The 21,394-nt window shown below is 37.7% G+C and overlaps 1 pseudogene across 1 annotated transcript; it reads right to left on the bottom strand.

Annotated features, from left to right (window-relative positions):
• Positions 1–20,610: 20,610 nt before the first annotated feature.
• Positions 20,611–21,074, bottom strand: LOC311622482 (large ribosomal subunit protein uL23-like; annotated as a pseudogene). Its single transcript has one exon. The product of its transcript is annotated as a large ribosomal subunit protein uL23-like (transcript).
• Between the last annotated feature and the right edge of the window lie 320 nt (positions 21,075–21,394).

Genomic DNA, 21,394 nt, shown 5'->3' with positions numbered 1-21,394 from the left:
TTTTCTTTTCTTTTCTTTTTTTTTTGACCGGAATCGAACCCGGGACCTTCCAGTCTGCAGAACGATGCTCTACCACTGAGCCAAACCTGTTTTGGCTAAAGGACCCATTCTGACCTGCCCCCAAAGAAACTGGTTCCCAGGTGCCTTTCTGCTGTCACCAGGTCATGAGGATTAAAAACACCTTGAGGCTTTGAAACGACAGTTTTTCCAGCTTCTCCCTAAGGCTTCCAGTCCCTGGTCTACAGGCCTAGGTAATAAAATAAGCCCTTTACCGTATGTGAGTTCTGGCAGAACACGTGGCTGCCTGATGTAGAATAAAGTGGAAGAAAGATCAAGGTTTTCAAACACGGGTAAGTGACAGGGCAGTCTGGGCTGTTGATAGATGTGTAGTCCTCTGAAGGGAGGATATTTTTGGACAATTAGATAAACATTTGGGTAAAGATATCAATTGATTTTTTTTTTTTTTTTTTTTTTGCCTACCTTGATTCCCACATGTGGGGTTTTTGATGTGCTTTAGCTTTGTTTCCAAATCCAGCAGCAGGAGTCATGAGTGTTTTCCTGTCATCAGAGTGGAACAGAGTAGCCTTTTTATTTTAGGAGCTAAGAAATTAGTTCCATTTTTGCAGATCATGAGTTCCCCTAAACATAGGAGTCATTCTGTAATACCATTTTTTAAAAATGAAATTCTCATCTGAAATGGACATTCTTCAGATTTTATAGGTTTCAGAGTAGTCCAGTTCAGGCAAATTAGATAGCAGATGGTTTTAATACAATCTTAAAAGCTATATTAATATTCCAATTGATACAAGGTGGAGGCATTTGTTAAAGATCATTATCTTTATTGCACAGTGATTCCATAGAATTTGGTAATATGAAGCAAGGTCTTACCGATAACACTCTATTACTTTTTCATCATTATGCGTAATTGTATTACTACTTTATCTGCATATATACAGGATTTAACTAATTAGTTGTAATTATAATTTTCTTTTAATTACTGAAGTGTTTTATATTTTGAAACTAACCCAGAGGGTTATGTTGTTGTCTCAGATAGTAAGCAAATATTAATTTTTCACCTCTATTAGGATGATTTGCTTTTTCTTATTAGTTTTATTAAAATTTAATAACAGTGGTAATTGTTCTTGATATTTAGTTAGTATATTTTGTGCTTAATTTTGTTTGTTAATAAAATGCTTTTTCCCTTGGTTTTTCTTTTACAGAGAGGCAAGTGCTTAGCTCATTAACAGTCTCCTTTAATCTTTCTAAAATGTATTTCTTGATGTCTTTTTAAATCTTTAAATAAGTTTCTCTCCCAACTTCAGTACACTGGAAATAAGTCTCTTTAGCTTATTAATGACTTATTTATTGACACCTATTTTCTTGTTGAATTAAAAAAAATAATTATATTGGCATATGCTTGATAAACTTCTTAATAAATCACTTCAATGTTCTTATCCTTCTGTCTTCAATTTAAGGCAATGAAAATTAATCAATCTGCTGAAAGTACACTAAAATGTAGCTTTCCCCACTGGCTCTCAACAACCTTCATACATCTCCTACCTAAAATTCAATAATAATTTCCCTTTATTTCAGAAAAAGTTGGGAAATGACTATTATTAATTGTCTTTTAAAGTATCCTCAATTTTTCAACTTCTTCATTTAACCTCATTTGAATTTGTGAGAACTTAGCTGTTCTTTTAAACACTTTTTTTTAGGGATTAATATAGGAGTACTGGGAGAAAATATTTACAAACCATAAGTCTGACAAAGAACTTGTATCTAGAATATATAAAGAACTGTTAAAATTCAACAGTAAAGAAACAATCCAATTAGAAAATGGGCAAAAGACACCAACAGATATTTCACCAAGGAAGGCAAATAAACACATTTATGAAAAGTTGTTCAACATCATTAGTGATTTAGGGAAGTGCAAATTAAAACCACAATGAGAGCTCAGCACACACCCATTAGCACAGCTAAAATTCAAAATAGTGACAATATCAAATGCTGGCTAGGACATAGAGAAACTGAGTCACTCAGACATTACTGGGAATCTACATGGATACAAAAACTCTGGAAAATAGTCTTGTGACTTTTCATATAACTAAACAGGCACTGAGCATAAACCACAGGAATTGAATTTAACCCTTGGCATTTATTCCAGAGAAATAAAAACCTAGCCCTAGCTGGTTTGGCTCAGTGGATAGAGCGTCAGCCTGTGGACTGAAGGGTACCAGCTTTGATTCCTGTCAAGGGCATGTATCTTGGTTGCTGCCATATCCCTAATAGGAGATATGCAGGAGGCAGCTGATCAATGTTTCTCTCCCATCGATGTTTCTAAGTCTCTATCCCTTTCCCTTCCTCTCTGTAAAAATCAATAAAAATATATTTAAAAAATAATTTAAAAAACCACAAAACCTATATTCATGCAAAAATTTGAACATTTACAGCAGTGTTATTTTTAGTAGCCCTAAACTGGAAACAACCCAAATGTCTGTCAGTGGGTAAATAGTTAGACAAACACTGGTATATCTATACAGTGGAACACTACTCAGCAAATAAAGGAAATAAACTTTTGGTACATACAACTATATTTGAAGGGCAGTATGCTTAGTGATAAAAAAAAAGACAATCTCAAAAGGTTATACACAACACTAAACGCCCAGTGCATGAATTCATGCACCAGTGGGGTCCCTTGGCCTGGCATGCGGGATCAGGCTGAAACAGGCTCTTTGACATTCTCCCAAAGGGTCCCAGATTGTGAGAGGGCACAGGCCAGGGACCCCATTGGTGCAGATCCAGGCCAGGGAGGGACATGGGAGGTTGGTCATCCCAGGAGAGCTCCAGGGTGTGTCTGGCCCATTTTACTCAGTCCCGATAGACTGGACCTCAGCAGCAAACTAACCTACCGGTCAGAGCTCTGTCTCCTGGTGGTCAGTGCACGTCATAGTCATAGTGAGCAGTTGAACAGCCTTAGCATATCATTAGCATATTACTTTTGATTTGTTGAACAGACAACTGGACGACTGAACACTTAGCATATTAGGCTTTTATTATAAATGATGATTGTATTTATATAACATCCTTGAAATGATAAAACTATAGAGAGAGAACAGTGGTTGCCATGGCAGATGGGGTTGTGGAGAGTGGGTGCAAATATAAAGGAGTGGGATGTGGTGATGAAATAGTTTTATCCTGATGGTGATTATGATTACACGAATTTTATATGGTATTACCTTGCATAGAAACACACATACACACACACACAAAAGCACATAAACACCAGTGAAAATGGAATAAGTTCTCTAGTCTAGTTAATAGTATTGTTACATTTAATAATGTAGTGCAGCTGTGTAAGATGTCGCCATGAAGGAGGCTGGGGAAAGGCTTTCACCTCCTACAGGCCTTTGCTCTACTTTACTTTCATAATGAAGATTTCCTTGACTGTCTATATACAACTGAAATCTACCCCTTACCCTGAATTTCTTAATGTACTTCCCTATTTCCTCTAGGTCATTTGTCACTCTGACCCACTGTCTTTCACTTATCGGTTTCATCTCTCCATGAGGACAGGGGCCTTTTCCTGTCTCTGTGCATGTACATTCCTGCTGTCTCATTTTCTTGTAAGGACACTAGTTCTATTGGATTAGGGTCCCATCCTTATGGTCCTATTTAAACTTAATTATCTCCTTAAAGGCCTTGACTCCAAATACAGTCACATGAGGGTTAGGACATTAATCTTTAATTTTTTTGGGGGAAAAATCAACTCATAACACTCGCACACTTTATTTTTTTAAATGTATTTTTATTGATTTCAGAAAAAAAAGGAGAGAGAGAGAGATTGAAACATCCATGATGAGAGAAAATCATTGATTGGCTGCCTCCTGCATGACCCCCACAGTGGGGTCGTCTGTAACCCAGGCATATGCCCTGACCAGGAATTGAACCATGATCACCTGATTTATAATAGATCAATGCTCAACCACTGAGCCACTCCAGCTGGGCCACTCTTACACTTTAAATCTACCTATGGAATAGCCACTTTTTATTTTTATTTTCATGGAATATTTATAAATTGTGTACTTGACTACAAGGAAAACTCAGACAAATTCAAAGGCAGAAAAAGGAGAGCCAATATTTTAGTGATAATTTAAAAAAACAAGATAACCAAAAAAGTTTCAACATAATCCCATATTTAATATGAGTCAAAAAATTCAAGCTGATATTATTAATTGTCATGATATAAAAATACCAATTCATATAAAACTCTGTGTTTTCAGTTAAAGTTATATTAAAAAGAAAATGTGTAACCTCAGTGCCTCATTATTAAAGAAGAATGTAAAAATAAAGGAACTTGATACATAGCTATAAAAATTAGAAAAAGGAGCAGTAAAGTTGACTAAAAGACACAGGGGAAAAAGCATAATAAAGATAGAAGCTGAGCCTTGACCAGTTTGGCTCAGTGAATGGAGCATCAGCCTGTGGACTGAATGGTCCCAGGTTCGATTCCAGTCAAGGGCATGCATCTTGGTTGCGGGCACATCCCCGGGGGGGAAGAGGGGGGTATGCAGGAAGCAGCTGATTGATGTCTCTCTTTCATTGATGTTTCCTCTCTGTAAAAAAAAAAAAAAATAAATATTTTAAAAAATTAAAAAAAGCAAATATTTATTTTTTAAAAAGGTAGAAGCTGAAATTGATGTAGGAACAACAGAAAGAGCAGAAAGTAGAGTCAATCCAAGGGCTCATTCTTTGGAAAGACTAACAAAAGAGATAAAATCTTCTGTAAGTCTGATGAGAAAGAAAATGGAGTGGATAAAGCAACAGATGTGCAAGGGCTGTACAAATGATAAATTAATACTTAGTGATGCTCTTTGGTAATACATTTGAAAATCTAAACAAAAATGAATGTTTTCAATCAAAATATGTGTTATGCCAAGGAGTAAAAAGTTTGACCAGACGCATTGCCATAGAAGGGACTGGGAGGACAATTACAGATCTACCGTAAAACAGGCACGCAGGTCCAGATGGTTTCTATCATAGCTGAGTTTCTATCCAGCCTTTAAAAAAACAGATGATTCCAATGTTATTTAAATGATTCCAGACCTCAGAATTAGACTGAAAATCCCTCAATTAATTTATGTAGACAAATGAACATTAATAGCAAAACCTGATCAATAGAATACAAACATAATCCCCCAACGAAAGACCATTTTAGCTGATATAGATGCCAATGTTCTAAATGAAATAAGCAAATTCAGTGCCATGTATCAAAATAACATGCGCCCCAATCAATTACAGTTTATTCCATAAAGAACATATATTGAATATCAGGTAATTATTAACATAATCACAGAGTTCATAAAATATAAACTCTACTAGATGTAGACTGCATGAGGGAAGGAATTTTGCATGCTTCCTTCACTGCTGTATCTCCAGTATCTAGCATCTGTCATAGGTGTCTGCTCAATAAACATTTTTGAATGAATGGATTATGTTAATTAAGTCAAAGGAGATACCCAGTGATATGTGGTAAATGCTTACAAACAACTTTTTAAAAAAGCCGTGATTTGTTGTGTTTGCTGATTTCCATGGTGCAAATGCTTCAACCATGACCATTTTAAATCAGTTCAGCCATCAGCCAATATGATACCACTGAGCTGGCTCAGGCACCCCACTGGCATATGGATAGATGCAGAAAAGGCATTTGGAAAGTCTATAGCCATTCCTGAACAAGTAATGGAAGGCTATTACTTACATATGATTAAGTTGTATTTGCTGAAACCCCAATAAACACAATTTTAAATATGGAACCACTGAAATGATTTCAGTTGAATGAAGAGATCGCAGAGGTCGCAGAGGTTGCTGCTATCATCATCATGATTTAACAGTACTTTGAAAAGGTTTGCAAATGTAGAAAGATAACAGTGTTAAAAATTAGTGTAAAATGGAAAAGAAATCTCTTTGGGCAAGTAAATAGTATATCTAGAGAGATCAAGTTACTCTTTTAAAATACGTATGAACAAAAACCAAAGTATAAGCACAGTATAACCTATATGATCCTATTAACCAATTTCACCAAAATAAGTTTAATAAAAAAAAATAAAACACAAATAAACAAAACCCAGAACAAAGTATAAATAGTACAAGAATAACAAAATGAAATAAAGCAAAACCAAACCCAAGCGAAACCTGCTAGAATTAATAAGAAAATTTGGCGATTAGATACAAACGAAATGATTAGATACGAATGAAAAAGTAATATTTTTTTCTATATCAGCAGAAAATAGCTAGAAATAGAAATGATAAAATGGTTTATTCATAAATACCTTATTTTCTATTATTTACTATATCCACAGACAAGTTGCTGATTTTGCAAGATGGCATTGTGATTTGGGCTAATAAAAAAGACAATGAAGCTGCGGGCAAGGACATGTGATGAGGGTAAAGAGGGGAAAAGTATGGAGTGAGGGTGTTGGTAACACTCATTAATTGGCAATATAAAAATGTTCAAAATTTAAATTTTTTTAGGGTCAAAAAGCAGGAATAAATTTTTTTGGCTTTCCTGCTATTGATAAATATTATGATGGTGCCTATTTTTCATGCTTGTCCATCTTATAGTGGTAGTGATGGACCTTTAAGGTTGTGAGCAGCATAGAGAAGATAGGCTGGTCTAGCTCATGGACCCTTAAGCCCTCGTGGTAGCTGGTGTACCAAGTGTACATAATATATCATGTATCTCAAAGAAGGAAACATTCACCAAAATGTCATGCATCCTAATATTCCAACATCTTCTCTGATGTTTTCCTCTTCTACTTCCTCTCATCATCATAACCTGCCATGTGCTGAAATGTTTGGGGGATGGAAGACACTTCATATTTATGTTGCTGAACGTTCACATTCTTTCTGACTTCAGTGAACCAGTCATACATTTCCAGTGATTCTTCGATTTGTATGTGAAAAGTTCTATATTTTGTAGATTTCATGCAACAATCATTGGAAAACAAAATCCTGATTTGGGGAGCCATGGAAATAGAGGGTCGGGGTGGGTGGTGGAGGGTAGGTATTCTACAGCACTGGTTTCTGTGCTGGGCTGGGCTTTTGAATCATGTGGAAGTTGTGGTTAGAACTAACCTGACATTTGGTCACTTAAAGAAGCGATTTGGAAGGTTGCCTTCTGCTGTAGGTTTATGGATAGGGTATTTACATACTGAGATGGTTCTCAGAGCTAGTGTTCTAACCCACTGTCATGAACCCTAAATAAATAATCTTGGTAGTCCCAAACATGAATCCATCGAGTGTATCTTTGTGGAAGAAAAGATTTGGGCCTGCTGATATATGGAAATTTTACCAATACACCTCTGTGCAAATAAATGCATATGGGGCCCTCAGAATGTATTTGGCTTCTAACTGTATCGTACACAGCTCCGGTTTCTTATGACTTTAAAATTGTTTAGGTAACTGGCTTAGTTTTGCTTGATATGGTTTTAAAACAACATTTTATAAACTTCATAAAATACATGCAGGGAAATGTGATGATGAAAAGAGTATAAAAATGGAAACTATGTCTGGACTGATGGGAATGTAGGCTAGTACTCTAGTCCAGTGAGTGGTCTGGAAGTAGTTTGAGTAGGACATCTGAATGCTGCTTTTTGGTATAGATCCCATTAGGCCCCAGATAGGTCCTTAAGTAGGTTTTCCTACTATAATAACACTCCCATTCGCCCTCAGAAATGACCTTGCTTGGACGATATGGTCATCTAACCCATGAGTCCATGTCTGAGGATGTGCATTGCCGTGCAAGGGAGGGTGCTTCATGGGAAAAGGGAGTAGAGAAAACATGGTGGGAATACAGACTAAGTTCAAAGCAGCAGTCAGAATCTAAGAATTAGATGTTCTTAATATAGGCTAATCCCAAAAACATGCTGCTTCATTTAAAGGGAAATAGCCAAATTGAAATACATACTATTGTATAAAATAAAATGCATGCAAAAAGAAAAAAAGAACATTGTGCATGTTGCAAGAGCACATGCCAACCAAAAGGTAGACAATAAACACAATTGTTGGCTAAGGGAAGAGAGAGGAATGAGAGGGGATCTTAGAATGAGAAGGGAGTGAAATAAAACTAGGCAGTGTCCTGTGCAAGCCAGTGCTAATAATGTGTTATGACTTGAACAGTATGATTAAGGCAACGCTCTGTACCTGATGTCCCCCAAAGAGTACCCTGCGGTCTATAATTATACATGATACAAGTCTAAAGAATGTGTCTTCTAAAATATTTTTACAAGCCAGAATTAAAACATTATGTATCACTGAGTCAGGTATGAGAAATTGGACATAAAATGAATATTAATGAATCTTTGCCAAAACAGAAGCTTCTGTTTTTAGGACTCTAATTTGAGGATTTATAGAGCTGGGGATGGGGGAAGGTGGCTGAAGGAATTAAATGACCTCTGGATAGGAAAACCTCATCTCAGCTTGTCATCCAGGCTCACGGCCAGCCTCGGCACAGCAGTCATTTTCCACAGGGTGTGTCATTATAAACGCAGCCCTTCGTGCCCGGTCCTCACGCCTCCCACACCCAACCTCTAAGGAAATAAACACCTTAAGTTTGAATCTCTCCTCTGGTGCCTTAATGATACGCTTGGAGGATTTCACAGAGAAATGGTATTGATCTTCCCAGTGGACTTTGGGACTCCCTGGCAGGAGGCCTTGGCTGACAATTCTAGCTAGATTTGGGGATGAGCCAGGCTTGATAGTTGTCACCCACAATGGCTGATGAGGCTCTATAGGAGGGCGTCCCCTTCCTTCTCCCACCTTCCCCCCCCCCCCCCCCCCCCCCCCCGCCGTGTGTGTCCCTCTGGTTGTGAATGCTCCGTAGCTTTCCTGAGAAAGAAGAACCAATGTTCACTTCAGAGAATATGTCCCCAAACAATCATACTAGTAAGGATAATAACAGAACAATAATAATAGAATGGCTATGCTAGGCACTGTTTTAAGCTTTGTATTATAAATGACTTTAATTAATCCCCTCCATAGTTCGGAGTTAGATACTCTGGGATCGCTGATAACAGATGAGGAAATAGGCACGGTGACATTAAACAATTCTCATGCGGCCATACAGCTAGCAGGTGGCGAGGGAGGCTAGGAACCGGGGTAACTCTGCTGGCAGGGGAGGCTCTTTGGGCTCCTGAGCTCCGTCACCTTACTGACACAACCCAGGGCCATGGAAGGGTGTGCCATTTATCTGATTTCTGGAAGCTTCCAGGGAGGATGAAAAGGGCTTGTACTTTGGAATCAGACTGATTTAGGATTTTATGAGGATTTTGCTACTTTCTATTTGTGTGATTCTAGGGCTTGACTTCTTGACTTCTGAATTTCCATATTCTCATATACAAAATACGAATAATTGTGTTGGTTCTAATCTTGCAAATGAAAAAGTCTTATTTTTTTTAAAGACTTATACTAAACCTCAATGTGCTAATAATTATTGACCATCAATTGTTACTTTTTAAAGGTTGCAATGTGGCAAATTTTACTTGATTTTTATTATTTTTTTGTTAATCCTCAACATTTCCATTGATGTTTAGAGAGAGTGGAAAGGAGGGGAGAGACAGAGAGAGAGAGAGAGAAACATTGATATAAGAGAGACGACACATTGATTGGTTGCCTCCTACACACACCCTGGGGATCAGGGCTGGGGATCAAACCTTGCAATGCAGATATATGTCCTTGACCAGAATTGAACCCAAGACCCTTCAGTCTGCGGGCCAACTATCTAAACATAGCCAAATATCTCACCTTGATGTTTTTTTCTCTCTCTCTGTCTCTCCCTCTCCCTTCCATTCTCTCTGAAAATCAATGGAAAAATATCCTAGGGGTGAGGATTAACAACAACAAAAAATAATAATGTTAATATTAGCCATATTTTTTATATTAAGCAAAAATTCAGACAAAGTAATACACATATACTCAGGAGATGATTATATTACTGCCATTTTGAAGTGAGTAAATCCATCTGGCTTTAGACTTTTCATCAAATTGTGAGGTAAGTGTTAATATATTGGAGGTTTGATTTAATTAAATGTGAATAATTATATGATCAGGGAATGGCATTATTTACTGAGCATTATGTGTCTGTAATAAAGTGATACATATTGTGTTATCTCATGTCTTATATGAACCCTCACGTAGAGTGATTAAATATCATAATGCTCATTTTACAAGGAGGAACTGAGGCACAGAGAAGTCAGTAACTAGTTCAAGGTCACACAACTGAATTGGGATTTGACTCATGTCTCTCCAACTCCAACCCTTGTGCTCTTAATTCCTGTACCTGTTTCTAAAATGAGCCTCATTATAAATATGATTCTTAGATTACAAATTGGCTAGCAGAAAAACCAAAACAATTTAAAAATACATTTCTTTTAACTAATATCTTTGTTAATTAAGATAATTTATTGAGTATGTATCATGAGGCATCTAACTTTTGGATTTAACATGTCAGGCCATTTAGAATTAGTTATGTCTGTGTGTAGACCGTTGTTTGAAAAACATGTTTAGTAGAGTTAAAAATTTGGCAATTCATACTAAAGAGAAAATGAACTGTGAGCCAAACCAAATAGCTTGTACCTTTCAATGGCATGAAGAAGTCGAAACAATGCAATAAATGTTTATTTTTCATTTAAAATTATCTGTAAATTATGAGTGGTTCTGAAATAAAATTTATATCCCAATTAATGGTGAATCAACTCTTCCCCTCCAGGATTCCCCTAAATTTTGTTTGATTTTTTTATTGTGACGGTAATGAAATAAATTACATTTCCAGTATTCCAAACTGTACTACAAATAAGTGGTTATTGACTATGGTTTAAATATTTAATTTAACAAATACCTTAGTTTGTAAATGAGTTCAATTATATTCTGGGTTCTCTCTATGAATTCATGTGACTTGCATTCTAATATGCTTTGCTGAGTGGAAGAGAAATGGGTGGAGTTATAAATAGGCACCCAGAATTAAGCATAACCATACACTACCCCTTTAAGTGTTCTGCTTATGTGTGAGGGGGCAAAAATGCTGACTATTATTCTTCTGAAAGACTAGTGTTTATCAGACTGGTATGTGTGTGTGTGTGTGTGTGTGTGTGTGTGTGTGTGTGTGTTTGTGTATGTGTGTTGTATATTCTTCAGGATCTGCATTATGTAGAGGTGTTTTAAATTTAGTATTTTATTAGAATTATAACCTAAAAAATAGTGTAAATATTTTCAATGAAATACATTGCACATGTTTTTTGTGCTTCTGTACAGGTTTGTGATTGTTTCATACCATGTACAGGCTAAATAGTGTCCCAGCACACTTATGTAAATGGTTTTTCACAGTTGTACAATTACAGAAAAACAGTGAATAAATAGTTCTATATTGTGGTATGTTTTGGTATAGATATGTAAAATTCAACTATCTGTGCCATAGGAATTTAGTGATATGATTTCAGGTGAATGTACTGTGTGGTTCCCGCCTTTGTTCACACTGTCCTGCAACAATTTATTAGAAGTTAAATATAATAGTATAAATATAAATACATTTGAAATTGTATTTTCTTGGTTCTTGTTCTAATTGGGCCAGATACCGTTTTCAATTCAGATTTTATTAATGCCAAATGTCTAATCTTATGTTCAAGGAAACAAGATGGCTTTATAGAATTATCAAGAGAAACCCCTTTTCTTATTTTCTGATTTTTGTAAATGAGTAACCTGTTTCTCTTAAAATATGACACAAAGATTTGTTGTTATTAATAACATTTTGGGAAAACACACATATGTAAAAGTCATTTTCCACATTATTGTCATGGAGGTTAAATTATAGGTACAATAAATGGGAGCTAGACCTAAACTGTATCTTTCTGGTTAAACCTACCATTTGATTTCAACAAAGCAATATCATTTGTTATTTTAAGTTAATGTCATTTTTATATTGTACTAGAAGCCCACTGCATGAAATTTGTGCATAAGGGTGTGTGTTTCTCAGCCCAGCCTGCAATGTGTCCAATCTGGGACCCTTCGAGGGATGTCCGACTGCCCACAGGGATCAGGCTTAAGTGGACAGTTAGACATCCCTCTCACAATCAAGAACTACTGGCTCCCAACCACTTGCCTGGCTGCCAGCCTGATCACCCCATAACCACTCCCCTGTCAGCTTGATTGATGTCTAACTGCTCCCCTGCCAGCCCAATTGCCCCTAACTGCCCTCCCCTGCCATCTTGGACACCCACAGCTGCCCTCCCCTGCTGTCCCGATCGCCCCTAACTGCCCTCCGTTGCCAGTCTGGTCATCCTAACTTCCCTCTCCTGCTGGCCTGGTTGCCCCCAACTTCCCTCCCTTGCTGGCCTGGTCACCCCCAACTGCCCTCCCTTGCAGGCCTGATCACCCACAACTGCCCTCCCCTGTTGGCCATCTTGTGATGGCCATCTTGTATCCACATGGGGGCGGCCATCTTGTGTGTTGGAGTGACAGTCAATTTGCATATTACCTCTTTATTATATAGGATAAGAACAGTTAAGTGTACATTTATATACATTTTGTTTATTATTAACTTTCATGTGTATATATTAAATTGACATTGGAATAAGATAAATTTAAGTCTATATTGTGAGTCTATGAGAATATTTTCCTTTGAAAGAAGTATAAATATTACTCATTGAAATATTTGCTAACCAAAATATATGTCCATTAAAATATTTTATTATTCATAGGATAAATATGTAAGCCCTTTTAGTTGAAGATTTTAGTCATCTACTCATATAAGTCATTTAGACTCACTTGTATAATATATCCCTCTGGAAGAATATATACCAAAATCTATTTTTAGTCCTTTTATAAATATTTGTGTCCTGTATTCATGCTTGTATTAGTGCTTATGTGCCTGTGTGGAGAAGTAAGAAATTTGCACGTTTTTGAAAGATTCATCTAGCAAAAATCTGAAAAGCAATCATATTTTAAAATCAGTAGATAATACCTTCAAGTCTGCATAGCACTTTAGTTGGTTTTTACTCCAATTTTTATCTTTTCCAAGGAGGACTGCTGTTTCATGAAAAGGAGATCCTGGAACTTGTCCCCAGTAAAGTTGTGATTGTTTTCATTTTAAATCTAGCCTACTGACTTTCTCACACAGAAGCATAAGAAGAGGAAGATGGACATGGGAATTCTGTGGCGATTATACATAAGTCTTTGCTTAATCTGCTTTGCAACTTTAACCTATTCCATAGCTCAAGGGATTCTCTCTTCTTCTATAGGTATATATATCTAATCTGGGGATAAAAATTGACAAATAAATGAGGCAAACATAAAGCATTGTTCAAAGTAGCCTTTTAACTGCCTTGGAGTTTGGGAATGATTGCTCTCTACATTGGCATAAGAGAGAAAAATTTGGCTATTATGGCTTTTCTTGTTATTTTTATTAACCGAATGAAAGAGGTTGGTTGCAGCTCAGCCACTGGGGTGTTGGAACAGAAAATTGAGGGGCCCCAAGGACCTTGATACCCATTTTTGAAGTTCAATTCCAGTCACTAAGATTAGAGCAACCCTTACAAAATGAGGGTCACAAATGCATTTGTGATTTGGACTATTTGTCTGGATGCTGTCCAGGGAAACAATGGGCTATTATTGAACAGAACTGCTGATTTTCTCTTTGTACCATTTTTCCTTTTGTTTTGGTCATCTCGGAATGGTAAAGTCTGACAGCCAGGGGGGGAAAAAAATCTAGTTATGTGGTAAAAAGAGGAACATGGAGATGGAAAGAGAAGAAGCAGAGATGAGAGAGAAAAACAGCAGCTTTTCAGTTTCATACAGATGTTGGCTTTAGTCTTGAGTAATTTAGTTTAATTGCAAATGTGTTTATTGAGCATGTACTACATAATAGACATCGGTAATTGATGTGGGGATACAATTTAGATGCAATGAAAATCTGTCTCATCAAGGAGCTCATTGTCTAGTGAGGGAGATGAGGTTAGTAGAGGGAATATAATCAACAATTTTCTTAGCGCTTGCCCTCTCTGCCACCTCTGCAAGGGTTTGCCCTCACTCTGCCCCTGGTGCCTGTCCTTGATCACAGATGGTTGCTTGGGAACAGACTCAGAGCCAAAGGAAGCTGATCCATTGATTAAATAGCAATTCAAGATGCACAATGCCTAATCTGAATGGCTGAGCCTATCAGAATCTCTCCAATCCAGCAGCAATGTTCTTTTTTCTCTCTCTCAAAGAAAAAAAAAAAAATCTCAAAACTGCTCTCTCCCTCTGCTCCCATCCTGTCAATACCGACATATAGCCATTGCCTCCTACTTGGTTTCTTTTTTTGCAATGTCTCATCTAAATGTGTTCCCGAGTTAGACTTAGAATCCTATTTTCAAAACACTATTAGATCATGTAATTCTTCTACATAAAAGTAATTCCCATAGTTTCCCACTGCACTTGTAAACAACTCCATAATATGGTGTCCCCCCACCATGTTTAGCTCCCAGACTTCTCCCTCCTCATCACTTCTGTACCCACTTGCTCTCTGTCTTCCAGCTGCTGAGGCCTCATGTCAGTCCCTCCAGTGTGCTGAGGTCAGTTCTGCACGGTGCTCTATCTCACCCACTACTCTTCGGATAACTTCTCACACGCTGGCTTCTTTGATCCTTTTAGTCTCAGCTGAGATTTTATCTGCTAGTTGATGTCTTTCCACAACACCCCGGCTAACGCAAGCTTTACTCTGCACCCTGTGATTTTCTTCACAACACTTTTATCACTGCAATTATACACCCCCAGTTTTCCTTAGTTACTGTTTCCTGGTATCCCTAGATTGCAAGTAACATGATTTCCTAATGTAAATCCTGTACTTATACAATGATTAGACCCAGATACGCACACTAAATATGTTCAGTAAATAATTGAATTTGCATTAAGACACACAGATATTGTCCCTCCGTGGCAGATCCTGGAGTAAGCAGGTAATACGTACTCTTGGTTGAGGGTGACCATTTTGGGGTCCTGAGGAAGCTTAGCAGTATCGTGTACAGATGGACTATATAGGGTTAGGAGCCAAAGACATCTGGGTTCATACCCGTATCTCTACCACTTGCTAGCAGTGTTGCCTTGGGGAAATTACTGAATCCCTGTGAACTCCCTTTCCTAATATGTGACATGGAGGTAATAACATCTTTTTACAAGATTGTTGCCAGGATAGGTAATAAGGTGTGATAGCAGTTAACATGCATATTAATGAATAATGTTTAGTTACTATTGTACTTCCCTGTGCCAGGTCCTAGGCTGAGGGCCCCAGAGTGCTGTCTCACTGCATGTTTTCATCAATCCTGTGTAATATAAACTCATCCTCATTTTTAAATGAGGGACTTGAAAAATGGATAAGTTTAAGGTCACATAGCCAATAAGTGGCAGGATCAGGATGAACTCAGGACTTTGTATTACTGAATTTAATCCGATAGGCCAGTAGTCAGCAAACTCATTAGTCAACAGAGCCAAATATCAACAGTACAACGATTGAAATTTCTTTTGAAAGCCAAATTTTTTAAACTTGAACTTCTTCTAATGCCACTTCTTCAAAACATCGCCCAGGCCATGGTATTTTGTAGAAAAGCCACACTCAAGGGGCCAAAGAGCCACATGTGGCTCGAGAGCTGCAGTTTGCTGACCACTGCTGTAGGCTATACTGGCTTTCGTATCGTATATGGAAGAATATTTCCATATGGAAAATAAGGAATTAATACTTAGGGTGTAAGTATAATATTTAGTATGTAAGTGGATAAAGGTAATCAGAAAAGGACAGAGAATTAAAGGTACATCAAGGTAGCATGTGGCTCCTAAGAGAGACAATTTTGCAAAGAGCAGTGGGCTTTTTTTTTTTGGTAGCTTTTGTTTCCAAGTCTAGACCCAGGAAGCCTGATGAAACCCTATATCCTCTCCTTCCAATGTTTATCAGGTTGTGCTCTCTTTCTAGTTTTTGGTAAACTACTCTCTTGTTTGTTTTCTCTAGGTCATGGTGGATTGTTTTTTCATGGGTTTGTAATTTTTTATTGTAAAATCATCTTCTGGGTGTTGTTTTGTTCTGGGAACTATCTGTGGGCATTGAACTGTGCAAGTGTCCTCACAGAATAGATTTCCATTTGCTTTTGCCTGGGCTCTATGAATTTAACAATGTAGACCAGTTTTTATTTTGGGGTTTCTTTATAACATAGGTAATGCAAAGTTTGATCCAAACTTATTCTGGCATGAGCCTCAGGCTTAGACTTCTGGTTAGAATACCCCCACCTCTAACAGGCCCAGTCAAATGGCAAGCTTTCTTGCAGCCAATGGTACTGTCATTTTCATAGATGGGCCAGATCTCTGAGACAGTTGGATTTATTCAGGATTTCAGGCTCTTTCATTTTAAAGGTCAAAGGAGACATCTTTTTTCATGTGCAGATTTTAAACCTCAGCCCCACTGTCTTGACTATTTTCTGGCTGAATATGCACAGACACCATTCTCTGCTTATTGTATTGGCTTTGCCATCACTCATTATGTCTATACCTGGCTAGTGCTCTCCCTCTTTTTTTTTTTTTTAGTAGCTTTGTATTTGAATTTTGGGGTGTGTCTTATTTTATTCAGAATTTCTATGTGTTCATCATGAGAAGTGAGTCCATTTACATGATCTCAGTCTTCCATGTGACCAGAAACCCCAGAGCATAAAAGCACAGAGTGAGTGATTTCTTGTGTATGGAGGGGGATCTGTTATGTAAAAAAAGTTGAAAGGATTATGTGGCTAGAAAGGTAGCTTGGTGCTAGAGATGCAAAGAGATGACTGTATTTTATAGGCTGTGGAGGCACAGAAGACTGAGTGTATAACATAATAAATTCTACATTTTAACCTGTTAACCGAGCGGGACCTATAAATACGTCAAACATAAACACTGTTGGGAACGGGTAGGACATATGAATATGTCCTTGAAATATATGTTGCGCCCTGAGAGGTGCGGTATATATTTTTTGTAATTTTTTTAAAAATATATATTTTATTAATTTTCTTACAGAGAGGAAGGGAGAGAGATAGAGAGCTAGAAACATCGATGAGAGAGAAACATCGACCAGCTGCCTCCTGCACACCCCCCACCAGGGATGTGCCCGCAACCAATGTACATGCCCTTGGCCGGAATCGAACCTGGACCTTTCAGTCCACAGACCGACGCTCTACCGCTGAGCCAAACTGGCTTCGGCTGTAATCTTTATAATTGTTTGTAAAATATATATTTCATTTATTTTAATTAAGTATAAATAAAAAAATAATAATATAAAATTACGTCCGCTGGGTGTGATGTACTGACATGTCCTAGTGAAAGAGTATGCGCCCGTTGTACGTTGCGTAATTAAAAAGGGAACTCCCCAGTTAACAGGTTAAGAAACTAACTTGGTAGCACTCTGAAGAATAAATGGAACACTGAGAGATTAATGACATGGCAACAAATTAAAATGAGCCCTGGCTGATGTTTCTCAGTGGTTAGAGAGTCAGACTAGGCACCAAAGGGTTTGATTCCTGGTCAAGGGCACAAACCTGGGTTGCGAGTTTGCTCCCTTTTCTGGTTGGGGTGTGTGGGGGAGGCAACCAGTTGATGTGTCTCTCTCACCTCGATGTTTCTCTCTCTCTCCCCCTCTCTCAATTCCATTCTCTCTGAAAAACAATGGGAAAATAGCCTCAGGTGAGAATTAACAACAACAACAAAATGTTATTAGAACTGTCAAAACAAAGATAGCTGAGAGACAGACCCAAGCATTGGAAGCAAGAGAGAGAAGGTAGACCCCAGAGAAAAGGAAAAGGTAGTCTTCGCAGTAATTGGAGACTGACTGCATATAAGAGATGAGGGAGAGAGAATCAACGATAACTCCTAGGCTTCTGACCTGGATCATTAAAAGGACATTTGGTTTGATTTATACTTTCTTGGAAATTTAAGTTATCACTGACTAGAGGTGTGGCATTGCCCATTCCCATGCTGTAAATACCCTGATATTTGGTGGTATCTAGCAGAATCCAAGATTGAGGTATGCCTGGGAAAATAGGCAGTGGGTGGGCTGATGGGCTTGCTTCTGGCTCAAAGGTTACATTCGACAATCCTATATAGCAGATTACATTAAGTATATCCAAGCTACTTAGAAACCTTCTGATGTTGTGAATTCCATACTTCTTCCTACACTGTCAGGAAGTGGGTCTGATCGCTTTAGCTACACTTATGTTAACTGCATGCTCTGGTCTCCCAATTTTTTTATGTGATGGAAAGATAATGGGTTTTCAAGGTGAGTAGCTTTTTCTTTGTCTGGGAATGAAATATTTGGTCTGCAGTTGGAGAAAAGTGAAATTAAATGAAACCATACAAATTGACTAAAAAAAAAACACCCCTCTGTATGTTAGCAGTTTATAAACATTTTATGCTGACAAAGCTCAGCAAACCTGGACAGAAATACTTTCACAAATCTGATTATAAGGCTTCCCTCACTGCAGCAGGAACTGGTTCAGCAAAGGAACTCAAAGAACAACCTTATATAATTTATCCTTTCTTTTTTTCTTTTAAGGAGAAACTCTATGGCAAGAAACACATTGCAGTCTCACCATACTGTACCAGTGCAAACCCATATGAATTCTTTCTATATAGAACTGCTTCTGCGTTTTAGAAATAGGGGGGAAGGAGGCATGCTTTGGTCAGGCTGGTTGAAACGTCATCAGAAATTATTCCAGTCAACAAAGGCTCTTTACCTGCTTCCCCCAATTCTTTCCTCCAACTGCTTTTATTTGCTTAAGGGTTGAAACCCATAAACTCCAACAAACATGAAGAGACCTGAGTTTTTTTACTTGAAAAGAAGGATTACAAGCCAGTGTCTGTGTTTTCAAAGACTAGGTCTCCAATTTAGCCCCGAGCTCTAAGGACGGTCACAGCTGCATTGCAGGGCTCCACAGGAATCGTTGAGGTCGAACACAACGGCATTTTAAGTTGAGAAACCTTTGAAGATCAAGATTTAAAAAGAAAAATCAACCCTACTGGGAGTCAACCATTTGTGAATTGCGATCAAAGAACACTGAACCAGGAGTCAGAAGAGCTGGATTCTGCTCTTCTCTTGGCCACTACCTGTCAAGTGTGACCTTAACAAGTCCTTTAACCTCCTGAGGCCTCACGTTCTTCATTTGTAAAGTGAGGGAGACAGAACAGATTGGTGGGTCCCTGATGATGGTCAGTGGATGGGATGCAGTCAACCCTCTGAGAAACATTGAGAACTCAGCAATTTTGATTTGTAAGATTGGAATGTATGTCAGGAGTCTTTAGCTTATATGGCTTCCCTGGGGATTCACATATGCAGCAAAGGTTGGAAACCATGGTCCATGTGACTTTTTAAAATTTTGTTTTCTATTTTATTTTAGAAATTCTTTTGAAAATATTTCAAACCTAAATAATTTCCAAAATAGTATAATGGATACATATGCATTATTATTAATAATACTTTTTATAAACATTTGAGAGTAAATTACAGATATTATACTACTTGAACTTAAAATACTTCAGTGTGTATCTCCTTAGCAAGTACTTTAGCATAGTAACCTCCATCTTAGGTAAAAACTGCTGTTTAAAATTTAACCCTGCTATTCTGGCGTCTGTAAATGTTTGCTTGCTTAAATAATAGTGAAAAATAAGACTATTTTCCCATTCCAGAGAAGCCATAAACTATGTCCCAGACAGTGTTGTCAGTGCTGGCGCCAGGCCAGGCATTGAGATACGGTCTCACGGCCCTGTCCCAGCACACAGGACTTTTTCTCAGAAGGTCTGGAAGTCTCATTCCAAATTTGGAAAACAAAGAGCTGAAAAATATAAATAGGAGACTTCCACCTTGTTGGGCCCCAGAACTTCAGAAGAAAGATTTCCTCTGAGCCCGCTAGTGCTAGTGAAATGAACATGACTCCAAATAAATTTGGCTTATTGATTAAGGCATCTTCTGATTTATAGTGTTACAGTACATTCTCTTTTATAACCATGGTACAAAGATAACATTTGGGAAACTTAACATCAATTCAATATTATTATCTAATATACAACCTGTTCCCAAAATTTGCCAATTTTCTCTATTCTGTTCTTTATATCTAGTTGATTTTTAAGGACATTTTTACATTTCTGAAACAAACTTGTAGAAGCATTGGAAGTATCATACAAAGAATTTTATTCTTGCACCATTTGGGAGTAAGTTGCCAATCTGATACCTTATTGTTATGGTCCCCAATACTCTGATGTGTATTGTCTACAGAAAATTTCTTCATATAACTACAGAACAATAATCAAAAGGAGGAGATTAATATTGATATATTACTCTTTTGTAGTCCTTAGTTATGCCAATTGTCTCAATAATATTTATGATAGAAGTATATCCATTTCAGAATCATATGTTACATATAATTGTCATATCTCCTTTGTCTCTCTCAGCCTGAGTAGTTTCTTAGACTTTCCTTAACTTTCATGACCTTGATATATTTGAAGATTTCAGGCCATTTCCTTTTTTTTTTTTTACAGGGTAAATTTTTTTATATTTAGAATTAGGCAGCTGGACTTAGTTTAGATGATCCCAATTTTGTTGGCAACATCCAAAGCATCATAGTTAGGAGCCAGTAGAACATATGCCTTCTTCTCTCCATCTGGCCTGATCAGGGTGTTGACCTTGGCCACATCAATGTTATAGAGCTTCTTCACAGCTTGTTTGATCTGTGGCCTTGATATTCACAATGAGCACAAGTGTACTGTTGTCTTCTGTCTTCGTCATGGCTGACTCGGTAGTCAGGGGGAATTTGGTGATGGCATAGTGGTCAAGCTTGTTTCTCGGGTGTGCTCTTCCGAGGATATTTACGCTGCCTTCGGAGCCTTAGTGTCTTTGGCAGTCAGAAGGTGGGTGACGTGCGGATCTTCTTTTTTGTGTGTCTGGCTGTAGACGGCTTTCAGCACTGCTTTCTTTGCCCTCAAAGCCTTTGCTTCGGCTTTAGCTTTGGAAGGGGCAGGGCTTTCGTCTTAGCTTTTGGTGCCATCTTTGTAAAAAGGGCCAGGCCATTTCTTTAGAATGCCCTTCAATATGGTTTGTTTGATGTTATTTCACATTTGTTAAGAGTGTTGTGAATGCAATGCTGTGTTCTTCTCATTATATTTTATTAGGTGGCACACAATTTTGATATATCTTATTGCTGACAGTCTTCACTTGGATCACTTGATGTAGGTGGTGCTTTTCAGGCTTCTCTGAAAAATTACTCCTTCTCCCTTCATAATTAATGAGTATTTTTGAGGGGACCTATAGTTGAAACTATGTAAATGTCTCATTCCTCCATCATTGTACACTTAATTTATTCATTCA

This window comes from Pipistrellus hanaki (genome assembly GCF_964339955.1).
Source record: "Pipistrellus hanaki genome assembly, chromosome: 5".
NCBI classification, from domain to species: Eukaryota; Metazoa; Chordata; class Mammalia; order Chiroptera; family Vespertilionidae; genus Pipistrellus; species Pipistrellus hanaki.
The sequence above is the reverse complement of the archived record's forward strand: the minus strand, read 5'-3'. Positions and strand labels throughout refer to the sequence as shown.